The following is an 18,992-nucleotide window of genomic DNA, read 5'->3' as shown; positions in this document are numbered from 1 at the left end:
ACTTCCGGTTTGATTTGGGGCACTTCCGGTTGATTCTGGGTTCATTGGGGGCACTTCAGGGTCAATCCAAGATGGCCGCCACACTCGAAGTGGGGGTCAAGGGTTCAATTGTGTAAGCATAGTGAAAGTGGGGGTGAATATGGTAAGCATGAGGTGAACAAAGTGAATTAAGTTGGAATGGGTTGAATCGGTTGAAAAATGTAGAAATGAGAAGGGAAAAACTAAATTTTTGGAAAAATCGGTGTGAATTTCAAAATTGAAAATTTGAAATTTTTGGTAAGTGGGAAGGTGTAGAATAGGTAGGCAAAGGATGAACAGTTGAAAGTTGGAACGAGTTGAATCGGTTGAAAAATGTAGAAATTAGAAGTGAAAAATGAAATTTTGTAAAAGTTTGTGAAATTTTGTGCAAATTTCAAACGTGAAAATGTTAATTTTTTTAATTTGGCAATTTTGGGACTGTCCCCAATGTGATTTGAATGTGCTGAATGTGAATTTCAAACTGGAAGGATGTAAATGCTTTGGAATGAGTTGAATCGGTTGAAAAATGTAGAAATAATAAGTGAAAAAGGAAATTTTGTGAAATTTTGCGCAGATTTTAAACGTGAAAATGTGGAATTTTTGGTAAGTGGGAAGGTGTGGAATAGGTAGGCAGAAGATGAACAGTTGAAAGTTGGAACAAGTTGAATTGGTTGACGTATGTAGAAATTAGAAGTGAAAAACCAAATTTTTTGAAATTTTGCAAAATTTTGTGCAAATTCTAAACGTGAAAATGTGAATTTTTTTAATTTGGCAAGTTTGGGAATGTCGCCAATGTCATTTGAATGTGTTGAATTTTGTGGATTTCAAACTGGAACAACGTAAATGTGAAATGTTGAATCTGCCATTGAGGATGAATGGGGAAAATTTTGCCGGAAATATGTTAATTTTGTGAAAACAGAAATTTTTTTGAATGAAAAAAATGTAAGCAACGGTGTCATAAATATTTGGAATAAGTAAAAAATGGAACAGAGTGAATCGGTTGAAGTATGTGGAAGTAGTTGAGGGATAAAAAAGTGGGCAGAATAAGTAGAAAAATAACTAGAATTTGCAATTCCTGAAGAAATTGCTCGTGAAGGTGAAGAAGTTGAATAAATACTTGGGGAATGCTGCAGAATCATGTTGAAAAAAGTTGAATCGGTTGAAAAATGTAGAAATTAGAGGTGAAAAATGGAATTTTGGAGAATTTGGTTGAATTTCAAATTTGAAAGTTTGGAATTTTCGGTAAGTGGGAAGTTGTGGAATAGGTAGGCAAAAGATGAAGAGTTGAAAGTTGGAATGGGTTGAATCGGTAGAGAAATGTAGAAATTAGAGTAGAAAAACGAAATTTTGGAGAAATTGGTCGAATTTCAAATTTGAAAATTTGGAATTACAATTGAAAGTTGGAATGGGTTGAATCGGTTGAAAAATGTAGAAATTAGAGTAGAAAAACGAAATTTTGTAGAATTTGGTCGAATTTTAAATTTGAAAATTTAGAATTACAATTGAAAGTTGGAATGGGTTAAATTGGTTGAAAAATGTAGAAATTAAGGTAGAAAAACGAAATTTTGGAGAATTTGGTCGAATTTCAAATTTGAAAATTTTGAATTACAATTGAAAGTTGGAATGGGTTGAATCGGTTGAAAAATGTAGAAATTAGAGTAGAAAAACGAAATTTGGGAGAATTTGGGAGAATTCGGCTCGGTGGTCACTGGGTAGCACGTCCGCCTCACAGTTAGGAGGGTGCGGGTTCGATTCCACCTCCGGCCCTCCCTGTGTGGAGTTTGCATGTTCACCCCGGGCCCGCGTGGGTTTTCTCCGGGCACTCCGGTTTCCTCCCACATCCCAAAAACATGCTTGGTAGGCCGATTGAAGACTCCAAATTGTCCCTAGGTGTGAGCGCAAGTGCAAATGGTTGTTTGTCTCTGTGTGCCCTGCGATTGGCTGGCAACCGGTTCAGGGTGTCCCCCGCCTACTGCCCGATGACGGCTGGGATAGGCTCCAGCACTCCCGCGACCCACGTGGGGACTAAGCGGTTCAGAAAATGGATGGATGGATGGATGGATGGTCGAATTTCAAATTTGAAAATTTGGAAATACAATTGAAAGTTGAAATGGGTTGAATCGGTTGAAAAATATAGAAATTAGAGTAGAAAAACGAAATTTTGGAGAATTTGGTCGAATTTCAAATTTGAAAATTTGGAATTACAATTGAAAGTTGGAATGGGTTGAATCAGTTGAAAAATGTAGAAATTAAGGTAGAAAAACGAAATTTTGGAGAATTTGGTCGAATTTCAAATTTGAAAATTTGGAATTACAATTGAAAGTTGGAATGAGTTGAATCGGTAGAAAAATGTAGAAATTAGAGTAGAAAATGAAATTTTGGAGAATTTGGTCGAATTTCAAATTGGAATGTTTTGAATTTTTGGTAAGTGGGAAGTTGTGGAATAAGTAGGCAAAAGATGAAGAGTTTAAAGTTGGAATGGGTTGAATCAGTAGAGAAATGTAGAAACGAGTAGAAAAACGAAATTTTGGAGAATTTGGTTGTATTTCAAATTTGAAATTTTCGGTAAGTGGGAAGTTAGGCAATGGGTACACATAAAGGAGCTTTCAAAGCCGCCCCCCTCCCCCACATTGGACTTTCTGACCATCCCACTGTTATGCTTTTGCCCGCATACAGACAAATGGTGAAAGCATCCAGGCCGGTTCGCAAGCGGGTAAGGGTGTGGCCTGAGGGTGCCTCTGATGCGCTTCGAGACTGCTTTGGCACTGCTGACTGGGAAATGTTTAAGCAGGCGGCCACTTGCAACGATCGGACGGACATAGAGGAGTATACTGACTCTGTTTCCTCTTACATCACGAAGTGCATTGATGATGTGACCCACTCGAAATTCATCGTCACTCGGGCTAACTGGAAGCCATGACAGGGGCTGTCCTCAGGTTGCTGAGGGCCAGGGACAGAGCCTTCGGAGCGGGGGATGAGGCTGGCTTGAGGACAGCGAGGGCCGACCTGTCCCGGGGCATCAAGGAAGCGAAAAGGGCGTTCTCTTGCAAGATTACCGCCCACTTCAAGGACAGCAGGGACGCACGGAGCCTTTGGCAGGGCATTCAGACCATCACGGACTACAAGCCCGCGCCGCAGAGCTGTGAGGGCGACGTCCGTCTGCTCAACGATCTTAACCGCTTCTTTACTCGCTTCGACGCTCAGAACAGCACTTGCCCGCTGAAGACCCCTCCACACGAGCAGCCCCTGTGCCTCTCTGCCGATAGCGTGAGGAGGGCGCTTGCCGCTGTCAACACCCGTAAGGCGGCGGGCCCTGACAACATCCCAGGTCTAGCGCTGAAGGACTGCGCTGGGGAGCTGACGGGTGTCTTCACGGACATCTTTAACATTTCCCTGCAGCAGGCCATCGTCCCTTTGTGTTTCAAGGCTGCCACCATCGTACCTGTGCCGAAGAAACCTGCTCCGTCCTGCTTCAATGACTACCGCCCCATGGCACTGACGCCCATCATCATGAAGTGCTTTGAGCGGCTTGTCATGGAGCACATCAGATCCATTCTCCCCCCCACCATAGACCCCTTCCAGTTTGCGTACCGAGCCAAATGGTCCTCTGAGGATGCCATCTGCTGCCCTCCACTCGGCCCTCACCCACCTGGAGAGAAGGGACTCGTATGTGAGATTGCTGTTTGTGGACTTCAGTTCTGCCTTCAACACCATTGTGCCACAACGACTCATCTGCAAACTCGACAAGCTAGTAGTAAGATAAAGAACAAGAAAATCGCGACGGCAGTTTCTCCATACATTCTGAGCTACAAACCGGATTCGGTTGAAGTTGGGAAATTGTGTAAAATGTAAATAAAAACAAAATACAACGATTTGAAAATCCTTCTCAACTCATATTCAATTGAATACGCTACAAAGACAACATATTTAATGTTCAAACTGATAAACGTTGTTAGGGTTGATAGATTAGTTTGATCCTATGATTATGTTGGAATGTAACCTGTAATAATTAACCTAGCTTGTCCTGTCTTAACAAAAGTAGTAGAACAAAGCGCTAAGATCTTTTGAACTGATTGACCGGCTGCAGAGGAAGCAATCAAAGTTGTTCTGTTTACACAACGTCGTAAAAGGCCCCTGCTATGCTTTGACCAGAGGCCAGGGGCTTCAACCCCATTCTGTCCACTCTCACCTCCACTCTCACCCCCACTCTCACCCCCACCTTGTTTCTCTCAATGAAAATGCTCTTGCAGGAGGCCTGAGTCAGACCTCATCCGATCATCGCTGTATGCACAGCGATGAATGACTCTCCACTTGCAAGTGCTTAAAAACGGCATACTGTCTCTCGTGTGATTCTTGCAAAAATAAATTAGAGTGAGCACCACTCTAACAAACGTAATTTTTTTTTGCCAAATAATAATTAACTTAGAATTTCATGGCTTCAACACGTCCAGTAGAAGTTCGGAAAGGTGGCAAATAATACTGAGAAAGCTGAGAAAAGCTCATCATACACCTATTTGGAACATCCCACATGTGATCAGGCTAATTGGGAACAGGTGGGTACCGTGATTGGGTATAAAAGGAGCCTCCCCAAACATGCTCAGTCATTCACAAGCACAAGGATGGGGCGAGGTTCACCACTTTGTCCACAACTGCGGGAGAAAATAGTTTAACAGTTTAAGAACAACATTTCTCAAAGCAAAATTGCAAGGAATTTAGGGATTTCAACATCTACGGTCCATAATATCAAAAGGTTCAGAGAATCTGGTGAAATCACTGCACGTAAGCGCCACGGCCGGAAACCAAGACTGAATAACCGTGACCTTCGATCCCTCAGACGGCACTGCCTTACAAACCGACGTGTGGTTCGTCACTACATCAGTAAGTGCGGGTTCAAACTCTACCAAGCAAAGCAACAGACGTTTATGAACAACATCCAGAAACGCTGCCGGGTTCTCTGGGCCCGAGCTCATGTCAAATGGACTGATGCACAATGGAAAAGTGTTTTGTGGTCTGATGAGTCCACTTTTCAAATTGTTTTTGGAAATACTGGACATCGTGTCCTCCGGACCAAAGAGGAAGCGGACCATCCAGACTGTTATCAACGCAAAGTTCAAAAGCCAGCATCTGTGATGGTATGGGGGTGCATTAGTTCCCATGGCATGGGTGACTTACCTTTCTGTGAAGGCAACATAAATGCTGAAAAGTTCATACAGATTTTGGAGCAACATATGTTGCCATCCAAGCGACGTCTTTTTCATGGACGCCGCTGCTTATTTCAGCAAGATAATACCAAGCCACCTTCTGCACGTGTTACAACAGCGTGGCTTCGAAGTAAAATAGTCCAGGTTCTCCCCTGGCCCGCTTGCAGTCCAGACCTGTCTCCCATTGAAAATGCGTGGTGCATTATGAAGCGTAAAATACGACAGGGGAGATCCCGGACTGTTGAACAACTGAAGCGGTTCATCAAGCAAGAATGGGAAAGAATTCCACATGAGAAGCTAAGAGAATTAGTCTCCTTTCTTCCAAAACGTTTATTGAGTGTTATTAAAAGGAAAGGTGATGTAACGAAGTGGTAAATATGCCCTTTCCCAACTAAGATAATTATTTGAAAAATAAAATAAACTTTATGAGTTTGAGCATTAAATATGTTGTCTTTTTAGTGTATTCAATTGAATATAGGTTGAAAAGGATTTTCAAATCGTTGTATTTTGTTTTTATTTACATTTTACACAATTTCCCAACTTCAACCGAATCCGGTTTGTACTATTGAGGGACAAAATGCAAAGTGAGGTACAAAATGCGCATAGCGCTGCTATGGTAACTTGCGACCACTAAGTCAAACCACCTCAAATATATATTTTTGACTAACCTGGCTCACAACACTGTCATTGACAAACACATCCAGAAGTGTGTGATGATTATGTTGTGCAATACTTGGCATTTAGTTTTTGTCCCAGTGAAAGATGTTTGCATGTGCTCACATTCCCCCTGGTGGCACTTGTGTGCCATTAGAAGTGACAGAAGGGACGGCTACACTCGCAGCCACCTTGTGGTGCAACGTGACATCAAGCACAATTGTCCACCGCTTATGCGAGAATAATCTGCTAAACCTCTCATCATTACCTCTCGCAGGCATGGAGCGATGCAGACTTATCTTTCTGGCGAGATCACAAGTCCTCGCCAAGTTTTTCTTTGTAATCTCTTATTGCATCATCCTAGCATCGTTGGAGCCGACGTGTATCAAGTAGCGAGTGTTGTTAGTGCTATGCTGTTGTCGATGGCTGCTGTGAACCAGCTTCCTAAGGTTAGCTTCAATGTCAGGAGGTATGGCTCCAGGCTGGATTTTTAAGTGTAATGTTGGGTAATGGAGTCCCCTTGGACCAAGGTGCGAGAGCCAGTAGACCGAGGTGGATTGGTAAGGCTATGTGTCTTTATAGGCTCATCTGTGTTAGCATATTGCTTAGGGCTCATGTTAACCGGTTATTAGGTTATTCTGCTCTAACTGGCGGACATGTCCCACTAACAGGGACAGCCTATTTAAAAGAAGGGTGCAGGTGGTGCACGGAGCCGTACAAACCTGTTTATCTGAAGCCATACTTACGAGCATACTTGCCAACTGTCCTCCCCGAGCGACTGACGCTCACCAAAACGTGACTGGAGGAGCTATTGGCTCAAGTCCAGAGCCCTACTTGGCTGCTCCAGCAAGCATTGCAAGGCAGCGGAGCCACTGCATCTGCCCCTGCGCTCATCCGTCCGGCCCAACTGCGTCCGCCCGCCTCCGTTATGGCTCAGCCCACAAGGTGGGAGAGCCGGAACGGGTCGACGGGGACCCGCACCAAGTACAGCCCTTCATCTCAAGCTGCCGGAATCAGTTTGCGCTCCAGCCACAGACGGAGGGAGCCAAGGTAGGCTACACCATCACGCATCTCACCCAAAAGGCCCTCCTATGGGGAACGTCTGAGTTTGACCGCCAAACAACCACCTGCACTTCCTTCGAGGCATTTGCTTCCGAGATGCAGGAGATGCTCAGGGTCTGCCAGGAGGGTCGTCCACTGACCGAACACACCTTGAACCTTTTCGTCGCAGTTAACCGTAATTCGTGGAACCCATCCTCAGTGGTTGATATATTTTATGAAAGCCTGGACGACTATTTGAAAGATGAGCTGGTGTCATGAGTTCCCCGCGTCGCTAGACGAAGCCGTGGAGCTGGCGATATGAACCGATTGCCGCGTTCAGGCGCGGCGCAAGGAACGTGGTCGACGACACGTCACGTGGTTTAGGACCAAACTCAGAGACTGGGTGGCCGGACTGTCCAGGCTCCTTCCCCAACAGAGCATTCGGACCGGCCAGGGCCGATGGGAACTGGCCGGGCTCCCCTCTCTCCGAACGAGTGTCAGTGGCGATTGGTTGACAGCCTCTGCCTCTACTGCGGAGGTGAGGGGCACCGAGTAGCAAGGTGCCCGGGAAGAGAAAGGGGCTCACGCGTGGGTCGGGGAATCTGCGTGAGCTCGACTACAGTCCCCGCTCCCGCCGGCTGCAATACCCTGCTGCCGGCTCGGCTATTAATTAATGAAGAAGTCCACGATCTGTCCGCCTTGGTGGACTCTGGAGTGGATGCCAACCTCATGGACCTACACCTTGCCCAGAAGCTGCGGATCGGCAATCTGTCCCTGCCAGAACCCGTTCCTGCATGTGCGCTCGACGGACGCCTCATAGGCACCGTCAGCCACATTTCTGCCCCAGTGACGATGCTGCTGTCAGATAACCATCAAGAAATCATCCAGTTCCACTTGTTGTCAGTTCCGGTCCAACCCCTCATCCTTGGTTGTGGCAGTACAATCCCCACATCGACTGGTAGACTGGGGTTGTGCGGGAGTGGAGCTCTAAGTGCCATCAAAACTGCCTGAAGCTAGCTATCATTGTAATGGGCTCCCGCTCCACTCGCCCACCACCCGATCTCACCGGGATTCCCGCTGCTACCATGACCTCGGTGAAGTGTTCAGTAAAACCAAGGCCACCTCTCTGCCACCTCATTGGCCTTACGACTGCACAATAGACCTCCTGCTAGGCACCCCCCCCCCCAAGGGGTCACCTGTACTCTCTGTCGGTCCCCGAGAGGCAAGAAATGGATGCCTACATCAAGGACTCCCTAGTGGCCTAGATCATCCGACCCTCCTCTTCCCCACCGGGAGCCGGGTTCTTCTTCGTTGAAGAGAAGGACGGCACGGTTCGTCCCTGTATCGATGAACGTGGCCTTAATGACATCACCGTGAAAAGTCGCTACCCTTTGCCTCTTTTGTCCTCTGCATTTGAGCTTCTTGAAGGAGCCACATGCTTCACAAATCTGGATTTAAGGAATGCCTGTCACGTCCCCACGTCACCTGACTTCCAGCCTAGCCCGACTCATGGAATTGCCAGCACCTGCTACAGCTCGTTAGGTTCCCTATTTAACCTCTCTGTGTTCTGCCAGTAGTTGTCAGTTCGTCTGATTACCCTGCACGTGATACTGCTGCCTTTTTGTCCCCGGACCAAACTTTGTAGCCAACTGCTTCCTTGACCTTCGACCACGCTCCAGATCGCCGCCTGTCCTGACTACTTGCCTGACCTTCGACCACGCTCCAGATCGCCGCCTGTCCTAACTACTTGCCTGACCTTCGACCACGCTCCAGATCGCCGCCTGTCCTGACTACTTGCCTGACCTTCGACCACGCTCCAGATCGCCGCCTGCCCTGACTACTTGCTCGTTCTACATCCCCGTTTTCCCTCTCACCATTAAAGGATCGTGCTGCACTTGGTTCCCTGTCTTTGTTGCCTGACAGAACGAACTGACCAGAAATGCAACCAGCGCACGATTCCCTAGACACGGCCCGCTTGACCCACACGGAGTGGGAGCTCGGCAAGACCACAGAGGAGATGGCGGCGTTAACCAGGGTCGTCCAGCAGCAGCAACAGCAGCTCCAGCTGCAGCAACAGCAACTGCAGCAGCAGCAACAGCAACTGCAGCAGCAGCAACAGCAACTGCAGCAGCACCACCAGCTCCACCAGGACCTGGTAGAGGCTCTCAGGGATCACAGAGACTTGGCTCCTCTGGCTGCTGCAGATCGGTTTGTGCCATCTCTGTCCACGTCCGTGCCGCTTAGCCCCGCCGATCAGCCCACCGTTATGTCCACGCCCCGTCCTGCCTCGGCACCCGGGCAGTACGTGGACGTCCCTGAGCCCAGACTCAGCAACCTCGCAAGGTTCGACGGTGACCCCAAGTACGTCCGGGCCTTTCTGACGAACTGCCGTGTCTTGTTCGACCTCCAGCCCGTCACATTTGCCACGGAGCCAGCCAAGGTGGGTTTCGTGCTGACTCACCTGACGGGCGAGGCATGGCTGTGGGGAACGGCAGAATATGAGCGGCAGGGACCCGCCTGTTCGTCGTTTGACGCCTTCGCCGCTGAGATCCTGCGCGTATTTGACCTGGGCTCCGCCTCGGAGGACGCCTCCACAGAGCTCCTCACGCTGCGCCAAGGCAGCAGATCCGTCGCCCAGTACGCCATCCGGTTCCAGACGGTGGCGCGTCGTAGCGACTGGAACACCCCGGCTCTCGTCGGTGCCTTCGTCCACGGACTCGCGGACTATATCAAGGACGAGATGGTGTCCTGCGAGCGCCCACAGACCCTTGAAGTGGCCATGGACCTGGCAGTACGGGTGGACCGGCGGATCCAGTCGAGGCGACGCGAGGAGAGGAGAGCGGCTCCGCCCCCCCGTCACCGTGACATCAGCCCGACACCTCGGGTGTCATGGAGCGCACCGGTTTTTTCACCGGACCTGTCGTCCGCCAGGGACCCTGTCCACGTAAGTCAGCGCGCCTTTATTGCTCCTCACACCCAGCCCAGCAGGTCAGAACCCATGGAGATCGGACGCACCTCTCTCTCTGTGAGGAAACGCAGTCAGCGCATCAGAGAGGGGCTTTGCCTGTACTGCGGGGGTGAGGGTCACTGGGTGGTCTCTTGCCCGACGAGACCCAAGGACACCCGCCAAGCAAGGATCCGTGTGGGGTCGGTTTTTTTGCCCCCCACTACCTGTCGCGAGTCCCTGTCCCAGGACCACTACTCGACTCCAGCCCGCGCCCTTGCCTCTCGGCCCTCCGCTTCTCCAATCCGTGGGCAGCCGCCGCGGGTCCGGTCTCGCCGTCGGCCGCAGCGGATGGCCCGGGCCCTTACTCCGCTGCCGTTGCGACGTCCGCAGCCGGGTTCTGCTCCGGTGGGCGGGGTATTGGGGTCTGACCGGCTTCCTGCTCGGAGTCGTCCGGTAGGGACCCGTCCGGTTCCCACGCCGGCCCCCTGGTCGGCGTCTCCCGACGCCGCGGCTGGGAAGGTGGACTGGGCGGTAGTGCCGCCTGATGACGGGGCTTGGTCGACGTGTTCTGATTCGGTATATTGACTGCCGCACGTCTTGGGTTCCCCCCCTCCCGCCCGGTCTCCTGCTCCGTCTTGGGGTTCTGCTTTTGGGACGTCGGGGGCCGTCCCTTGGGGGGGGGGTTCTGTCACGTCCCCACGTCACCTGACTTCCAGCCTAGCCCGACTCATGGAATTGCCAGCACCTGCTACAGCTCGTTAGGTTCCCTATTTAACCTCTCTGTGTTCTGCCAGTAGTTGTCAGTTCGTCTGATTACCCTGCACGTGATACTGCTGCCTTTTTGTCCCCGGACCAAACTTTGTAGCCAACTGCTTCCTTGACCTTCGACCACGCTCCAGATCGCCGCCTGTCCTGACTACTTGCCTGACCTTCGACCACGCTCCAGATCGCCGCCTGTCCTGACTACTTGCCTGACCTTCGACCACGCTCCAGATCGCCGCCTGTCCTGACTACTTGCCTGACCTTCGACCACGCTCCAGATCGCCGCCTGCCCTGACTACTTGCTCGTTCTACATCCCCGTTTTCCCTCTCACCATTAAAGGATCGTGCTGCACTTGGTTCCCTGTCTTTGTTGCCTGACAATGCCTATCACCTCGTCCGCATCAGAGAGGGGGACGAGTGGAAGACAGCTTTCAACACCCCCAGCGGCCACGATGAGTATCTGGTAGTACCTTTTGGCCTTACCAACCGGTCTGCTGTCTTTCAGGCACTAATCAACGACGTCCTCCAAGACATGCTTAATTGCTTCGTGTTCATCTACCGCGACGATATTCTCATTTTCTCCTGTACGATGTCCGAACACGTCATCCACGTCCAGTCCGTCCTCAGCCGCCTCCTCAAGAACGCCCTGTTTGTCAAGGGGGAGAAGTGAGTTCCTCGTGAAGTTGGTGTCTTTTCTGGGCTACAAAATAGCAGAGGGAAGCATTCAGATGGCGAAGGTGTAGGCAGTTACCTCCTAAAAGAAGAAAGAAGTAACAGCAGTTCCTCGGATTTGCAAAATTCTACAGGAGGTTTATTCGTAATGTATGACCTAATTTTTTAATTCAGTTCATTTTAACCGTGATGATATCCATCCATCCATCCATTTTCTGAACCGCTTAGTCCCCACGGGGGTCGCGGGAGTGCTGGAGCCTATCCCAGCAGTCATCGGGCAGTAGGCGGGGGACACCCTGAACCGGTTGCCAGCCGATCGCAGGGCACACAGAGACAAACAACCATTTGCACTCGCACTCACACTTAGGGACAATTTGGAGTCTTCAATCAGCCTACCAAGCATGTTTTTGGGATGTGGGAGGAAACCGGAGTGCCCGGAGAAAACCCACGCGGGCCCGGGGAGAACATGCAAACTCCACACAGGGAGGGCCGGAGGTGGAATCGAACCCGCACCCTCCTAACTGTGAGGCGGACGTGCTACCCAGTGCCCCACCGAGCCGCCCACCGTGATGATATTTAAAAAAAAAAAAAATTATATTTGATTTTGCCCATTTCTTGAAACACAGTCTACCTGCGTCGTTTATTACACTGCCATCATCCAGTCTGTCCTCTGCACCTCCATCACTGTCTGGTTTGGATCGGCCTCCAAACAAGACAAGCACAGACTGCAACGGACAATCAGGACTGCAGAAAAGATAATTGGAATCAACCTCCCATCTATCCAAGACTTGTACCTCTCGAGGACCAGGAAACGTGCAAGGAACATCTCTACAGACCCTTCTCACCCAGGTTGCAGTCTGTTTGAACTACTCCCCTCCGGACGGCGTTATAGAGCTCGGTACGCCAAAACCAGCAGACACAGAGACAGCTTCTTCCCCCAGGCTGTTGCTCTGATGAACTCACACCACTCTTAGTGTCTCAGAGTCATTACTGTGCAATAACATCCTGCTCTCCACACCTTTTTTGAATTTGTCTACACTGTTTGTACTTTGTGTCCTCTCTGCATCCATTGCAGCCTGGTCATCCTGGATAAGGGACCTTCCCATCTGTGGTCTCTTCTCAAGGTTTCTCAGTTCCCCTAGCTGGAGTTTTGAGTTCTTCCTTGCCCTCTTGGGAGTTTAAGATCAGGGGATGTTTGAGAATATTTGCCATTTTTCACATGTCCTGAGTGTTGTTAGTCACCTAAATGTTGAACAGAGGCTGTGATTTACCGAAGTCAAATTCCTTGTTTGGCACGCTCAAACATGGCGAATAAAAAACTCTTGAATCTTGAATCTTATTTATATAGCCCTAAATCACAGGCAAGTCTCAAAGGGTTTCACATATACAAAAAATTAACAATTATTCTCGAACATCCCCTGATCTTAAACTCCCAGGAAGGCAAGGAAAAACTAAAAAAAAACCTACTGGGGGAAAAATGAGAAACCTTGAGAAGGGACCACAGATGGAAGGAACCCCCTTCCAGGATGACCAGGCTGCAATGGATGCAGAGAGGGCACATAGAATACATACCGTATTTTTCGGACTAGAAGTTGCTCCGGAATATAGGTCGCATTAGCCATAAAATGCACAATAACGTTAAAAAAACATATGTCGCTCCGGAGTATAAGAAGCTCGGTACGCCAAAACCAGCAGACACCGAGACAGCTTCTTCCCCCAGGCTGTTGCTCTGATGAACTCACACCACTCATAGAGTCTCAGAGGCATTACTGTGCAATAACATCCTGCTCTTCACACCTTTTGAATTTGTCTACACTGTTTTTGCCATTATTCACATGTCCTGAGTGTTGTTAGTCACCTATATGTTGAACAGAGGGTGTGTTTTACCGAAGTCAAATTCCTTGTTTGGCACGCTCAAACATGGCGAATAAAAACTCTTGAATCTTGAATCTTGAAGTCGCATTTTGGGGGAAATTTATTCGACAAAATCCAACACCAAGAACAGACATGAACGAGCAACAACAGGCTAAACGGTAGGTATGCTAACGTGGCATAAACACGAACGAAGAGCTGAGAACGGGCCTGACGTAACATTCAGAGTTATTCAAATAACTATTACATAAATAACACATTTATAAAACCATCTGTGTCACTCCAGTTCATTAAATCCATCGATCGTCCTTTGTGTCAACAATTGGTGCGCGCCGCTGACGGCGGTTGCACTTCAAAATATTCTACAGGCCCATATAACGATATATAAATTATATATCAAATAACTATTATATAAGCAATAATGTTATCAAACCATCTGTGTCACTCCAAATTATTAAATCCATCGATCGTCCTTTATGTCAACAATGCCGGCCGGGAGCGCGCAGCTGACAGCGCTTGCACTTCGAAATATTCCACAGGCCCATATAACGATATATAGATTCGATATCAAATAACTATTATATAAGCAATAATATTATCAAACCATCTGTGTCACTCCAAATCATTAAATCCATCGATCAAATTCCTCGTCCTTTGTCAACGCCGCACGTGCGCCCTGACTTCAGCATCGTCGTCATTCCACAGATCTAGTATAAAACTATATTGTAGCGTTAACAAAATACAAGGAAAGACCTGGGTTTGGTAAACGGCTCTTTATTTAACAAAACAAACTTCCAGGTGTGTGGCGGCGTGGACTTCAATCCCCGGAGGTGGCACTTCCAGCCACGGAGGGGGAAGAGAGCTCCATAGAATAGGACCGGCCGTGCATAAAAGTCATGTCCAAGCCCCATCCACCTTCCCCGGACAGCCACCGGGCCGAGCGCCGGCCCCCGACTTCCATCCACGGAGGTGAAAGAGAGCTCCGTAGAGTAGGACTGGGCGTGCGTAAAAGCTATGTCCGAGCCCCATGCACCGTCCCCGGACAGCCACCCGGCCGAGCGCCGGCCCCCGACTTCCATCCACAGAGGTGAACGAGAGCTCCGTAGAGTAGGACCGGGCGTGCGTAAAAGCCATAATAGTTTTTCAAACCTTCTGTGTCACTCCAAATCATTAAATCCTTCAAACTCTTCATCCTCCGAAGACTTACAAACAAAGCCGCTAATGATGCCGGTAGTGCGTGGGGCCCTTCGTCATCTTCGTCATCCCGTGATCGAATCTTTGTCCTTTACGTAAACAACCGCCGCGCCGCGCTGCTGACGTCACTTGAAATTCAAATTACAATAATCCCTTGCTACATCGCGGTTTGTTTATCGCGGTTGGAAAGATTCTGGAGGTTCAGACATACCTGGCAGAGGGCAATATTGCCAGGTCCCAGGATCCTATTAGATACTGGGACAATCAGAAAACCAATTGCCCAAACCTCTTCCAACTGGCATTGACATTTCTCTGTACTCCAGCTTCCTCTGTCCCGTGTGAGTGGGTGTTTTCCACGACAGGAGAAATTGTATCCAAAAAACGCAACAGGCTTAGTTTTAAGACATTTAAGACTTTTTTTTTTTGAATAAAAATTTGTAAAACACAAATCCCAGTGCACAAGCATCCTCTTACATGTTCACATTATTGATTGACTGTAACAAAGAAATAAAATCTATTTTAAATTTAAATGAATCTAATCTAGGTCATCTTACAATTTCTCTCCCGGGAACTTCCCAAGACTATATTTCCTGTTTCCTGTCTGGCTGCTGCTGAAACGTTTGGCTTCTGGCACTTCCACCTGTTTTTTTAACTATAACTCTATACTACGGATTTTAATATTTTTAGTTTAAAAGACTATTCAACGATTCATTAACTAGCAAAGAGCATATGCAAACAACATTGGTGGATGATTTCTGTGATTCCTGATATTTGGTGGATTCACTCTTCCTCGGCCTACACACCTGCTGTGCTGAACCAGCCTTAACCAGAGACAAAGGCAGTCTGACTGAGAATACCCAAGGATCCCACTGCACTAAGTTCATCTCATCCCGAACCAGCGGATCAACATGTCCCGGGGCAACAGAAAAACCATCAGTAGTGATGGAGATTTTGTCACCGCGGAGGCATTGAAAGAGATGATGGATCAGCAGAAGCAGTTCTATGTGGAAATGCTCAACAGACAAGAAGCAACCTTCATGAACTTCACCAAGATGATCATGGAATCTACAACTACAAGAATCGACGGACTCATGAAAGAGCTTCAGGAGGTAAAATCTCGTCTTCAGTTTTCGCAAGGCCAAATTGATGACCTGAGAGAGAGAAAGAAAGAGAGAAGAAAGTTGGCTCTCTTGAAACAGAGCTGCAGGCTCTGCCTTCTCAGTCCACCAACTATGAAAACATGATATCATTTCTAAAATTGACTATATAGAAAATCAGAGTCAACGAAACAATGTCATTATTGATGCTCTACAACAGGACTATTCCTATGAGTCCTGGGCAGACAGTGAGCAGAAGGTCAGAGAGTTCTTCTGCACCAAACTGAAAATTTACTCTAAATCTATTGAAATTGAAAGAGCCCACCGTACTGGATCTGTGAAACAGAACACTGGAAAATCAAGGCCAATGGTTGTGAAATTCTTAAGATACAAAGACAAAGAACTCATCATGACCAAAGCGAGAGCCCATCTTAAAAACACTTCAATTTACGTCAATGAGGACTTCTCTGATCTGTTAAGGAAAAAGAGAGTTGACCTTATTCCTGCAATGAAACAAGCCAGGGAAAATGGAAACTATGCTGTCATCAGTTATGACCGGCTGGTAATCAAAACGCGTAAGCCACTGCAGGACTGAATCTATGTATCCAAATATCAATGATTTATTTTTATTTTTTAACTTGGTTTTTCTCCCTAACAGGTTAACATGACATCGAACATTTTATATAATACTGACCCGGACACAAACTGTTTTTCTCAGCTTAAACAAGGTTCTATTGGTACATCTGACTACTATTCTGAGAATGAATTTAAATCCTGTGTCACCCACCAAAATATGAACAGTGATTTTTCCATCATTCACTTTAATGTTCGCAGCCTGAAGGCAAATTATGGCACTTTAGCTCTATGTTTGACTAGTCTTGATTTCTCTTTTAAAGTAATTGGATTAACTGAAACTTGGTTGAATGATGACACTGCTGAATTGTATGAATTGAGTAACTATAGCCATATTTATAGATACAGAAATGACCAAGTGGGGGGAGGTGTCTCCTTATATCTTAACTCCAACATGGTATTTAAAGAGAGATCTGACATTGAAAACTATTTTGTGTCTTCTGCTGAAGCTGTCTCTGTTGTCAAGTGGCATGGTGGTACAAGATGGTGTAAAATTGGGTATCGAATTTGGCCCAGGCACATTGGCTATCCCAAAACATGTAGTAGTTCCAAAATTTCACCAAGAGATGGTGTTAAAGCTTGACATGACATAGGGGTGACCTGATGGAAACTAACAAATCTAATAAATTAAATTGTTAGCAATTGGGATGACACGACCTGTTCAAACACGTAGCAACGCACAATTTTGGAATATGAGTTTGCTATGCCATAATTTTAAGATTTAACAGCTTGAGCAATATCAATATAAATGTTAAAGTTAGAAGAACCCATTATTATGGCTAAGTATGTGTTAGGGTAGTGCTCACTCTAACTTATTTTGCAAGAACCACACTGGAGACAAGTTAGTCGTTTCAAACACCTGCAGGCGGAGAGTTCACTCGTCGCTGTGCTTACAGCGATGGTCGAATGAAGTCTGAAGTCAGGCCTCATCAGGTGCATATTTATTGAGAAGAAACACAGTGGGGTTGAAAGTGGTCGTGTGAGAACCCAGGATGGGGTGAAGACGCTCCCCTGCTGATCAAAGCATAGCAGGGGGCCTTTTACGACTTTGTGGAAACAAAGCAACTTTGATTGCTTCCTCTGCAGCTAGTCAATCAGGTGAAAATATCTTAGCACTTTGGTCTACTACTTTTGGTAAGACAGGACAAGCTAGGTAAATTATTACAGGTTACATTCCAACATAATCATACGATGAAGATATTCTGCAAACCCTAACATATCCCCCCTGTTTTATCATATGAGTATGTCAAACCCGATCAATCAAACATAAGAAAGAAAATACAATGACAGCAATAATTTCCAGTGAAGACGAGGCATTTCCCTCAATGCTCCAGTCCAAAGTTTGTGTGCAACTGAAAAACCTGCGGCCAGATTAAATGCAGGAAAAGAGTTACACGGCCCCTTTGCCTTAGGCGACCAGAATGTTATCAATAAAAAAAAGAAAAAGAAAAACACAGAAACAGTACATCATTGTACCCATCACTTGCAAGGCATTTTCGATGGTCAAATCATCAAGTTTCTGTAAAAGAATGCTGAGCTAAACAGCATCTACGCAATCCACGTCTCGCAGCACATCATAGTCATCACATCCGTCATCTCTAAGAAGTTGTATATGCACTTGTGCCACGGTAGAAGACACAAACCTTGTCACAGCAGACTTCAAACACGGGATAACACAGGTCGTAAACAAGCACAACAATACCAGCACAGCAAGCACAGGAGTCACAAGTTTCAACAGCAACTGCCACCACGCGCCAGAGAATAGCCATGAAAAGAAATCCCATTGATGTGGGATGTTATCCTCCGACATGGCCTGCTGTAAATTCCTCAGTGAGTTCATGGCTTCCTTGATGTGCGTGTCGTTATCTCCTGGAATGTATGTGCAACAGGAAGTCCCAATGATGTGGCACACACCACCTTGTGCTGCCGTCAACAAGTCCAGAACCATCCTGTTTTGCAAGACCATTAGTCTAATAGCCTGGATCTCTCTATTTTGTCCATCATCGACTTGCAGTGAGAGGTTCACAAAGGATTGAAAACGATAGTTCAGTGTCTCGATGAAGAGAGATTGTTTTCCAACTCCGATCCAAGGAAAAAGCGCATGAACAACTTTGTTTCCGACAGGCCATATTTTATGGTCGTCCGGAACATTCGCACCCCAGACAGGGTCATGGGGGTCAAAGGTTGTAATCGCCCTGCGGCGACGGCCAGAAGAGTTGTGTGCTGTCGTCAGCTGACGATGTTGTATCCTGTAGGTGTGGTCTGTCACCCACACTGGTGCACACACTCCTGTCCAGTTGGCGGGCAGCATCGGATAAACCTTGTGACCACAAAGCCACCAGCCATTCTGTATGAAGTATGTTCCGTTTGATGGTGCAGCCATGTTGGTCGGAGAGCCCTCACCACCTGAAATGGCTCTCTTATCCTGACACTCAGTGGCGATGTCCAAAGCTCCCATCCAGTTCCCTCCTGGAGAGCAGTCTCTGTCAATGCATTTGTGGGTCTCCCTTCCTTGGATGTAACACGTATAGTTCACTCCAGGTGGCCGGTCTGTGAAGGCCACCTGCGGCAGTGTTCGTCCTTTAACAGTCACATTGAGATTTGTCCAGAAAAGCTGATCACAGGTACCTTCCGCAAGTCCAGGGCGGGACGGGTCGGCATCACTGACTGTGACAGCACGGTGTTGATATCCAACTCCTCCCATGGATGCCATGCATTTCGCTTCAGTGACATTCATTGCTCTGGCCTCCAAGTGAACTTGTGTGGAGGACGGAGGGAGTTTGGAACACACATAGCAGCCCTCCTGTGTGTGCGATCTCACAGTGAATTTGACGTAGCGGTACCACGTGTTGGTTTCGTATGGGTTTCTCGGGTCCCATGACCAGTCCTCAAAGTTCTCAT

This window comes from Syngnathus acus, chromosome 21, assembly GCF_901709675.1.
Source record: "Syngnathus acus chromosome 21, fSynAcu1.2, whole genome shotgun sequence".
In the NCBI taxonomy this organism is placed as follows: Eukaryota; Metazoa; Chordata; class Actinopteri; order Syngnathiformes; family Syngnathidae; genus Syngnathus; species Syngnathus acus.
This window is presented reverse-complemented; position numbering follows the sequence as displayed.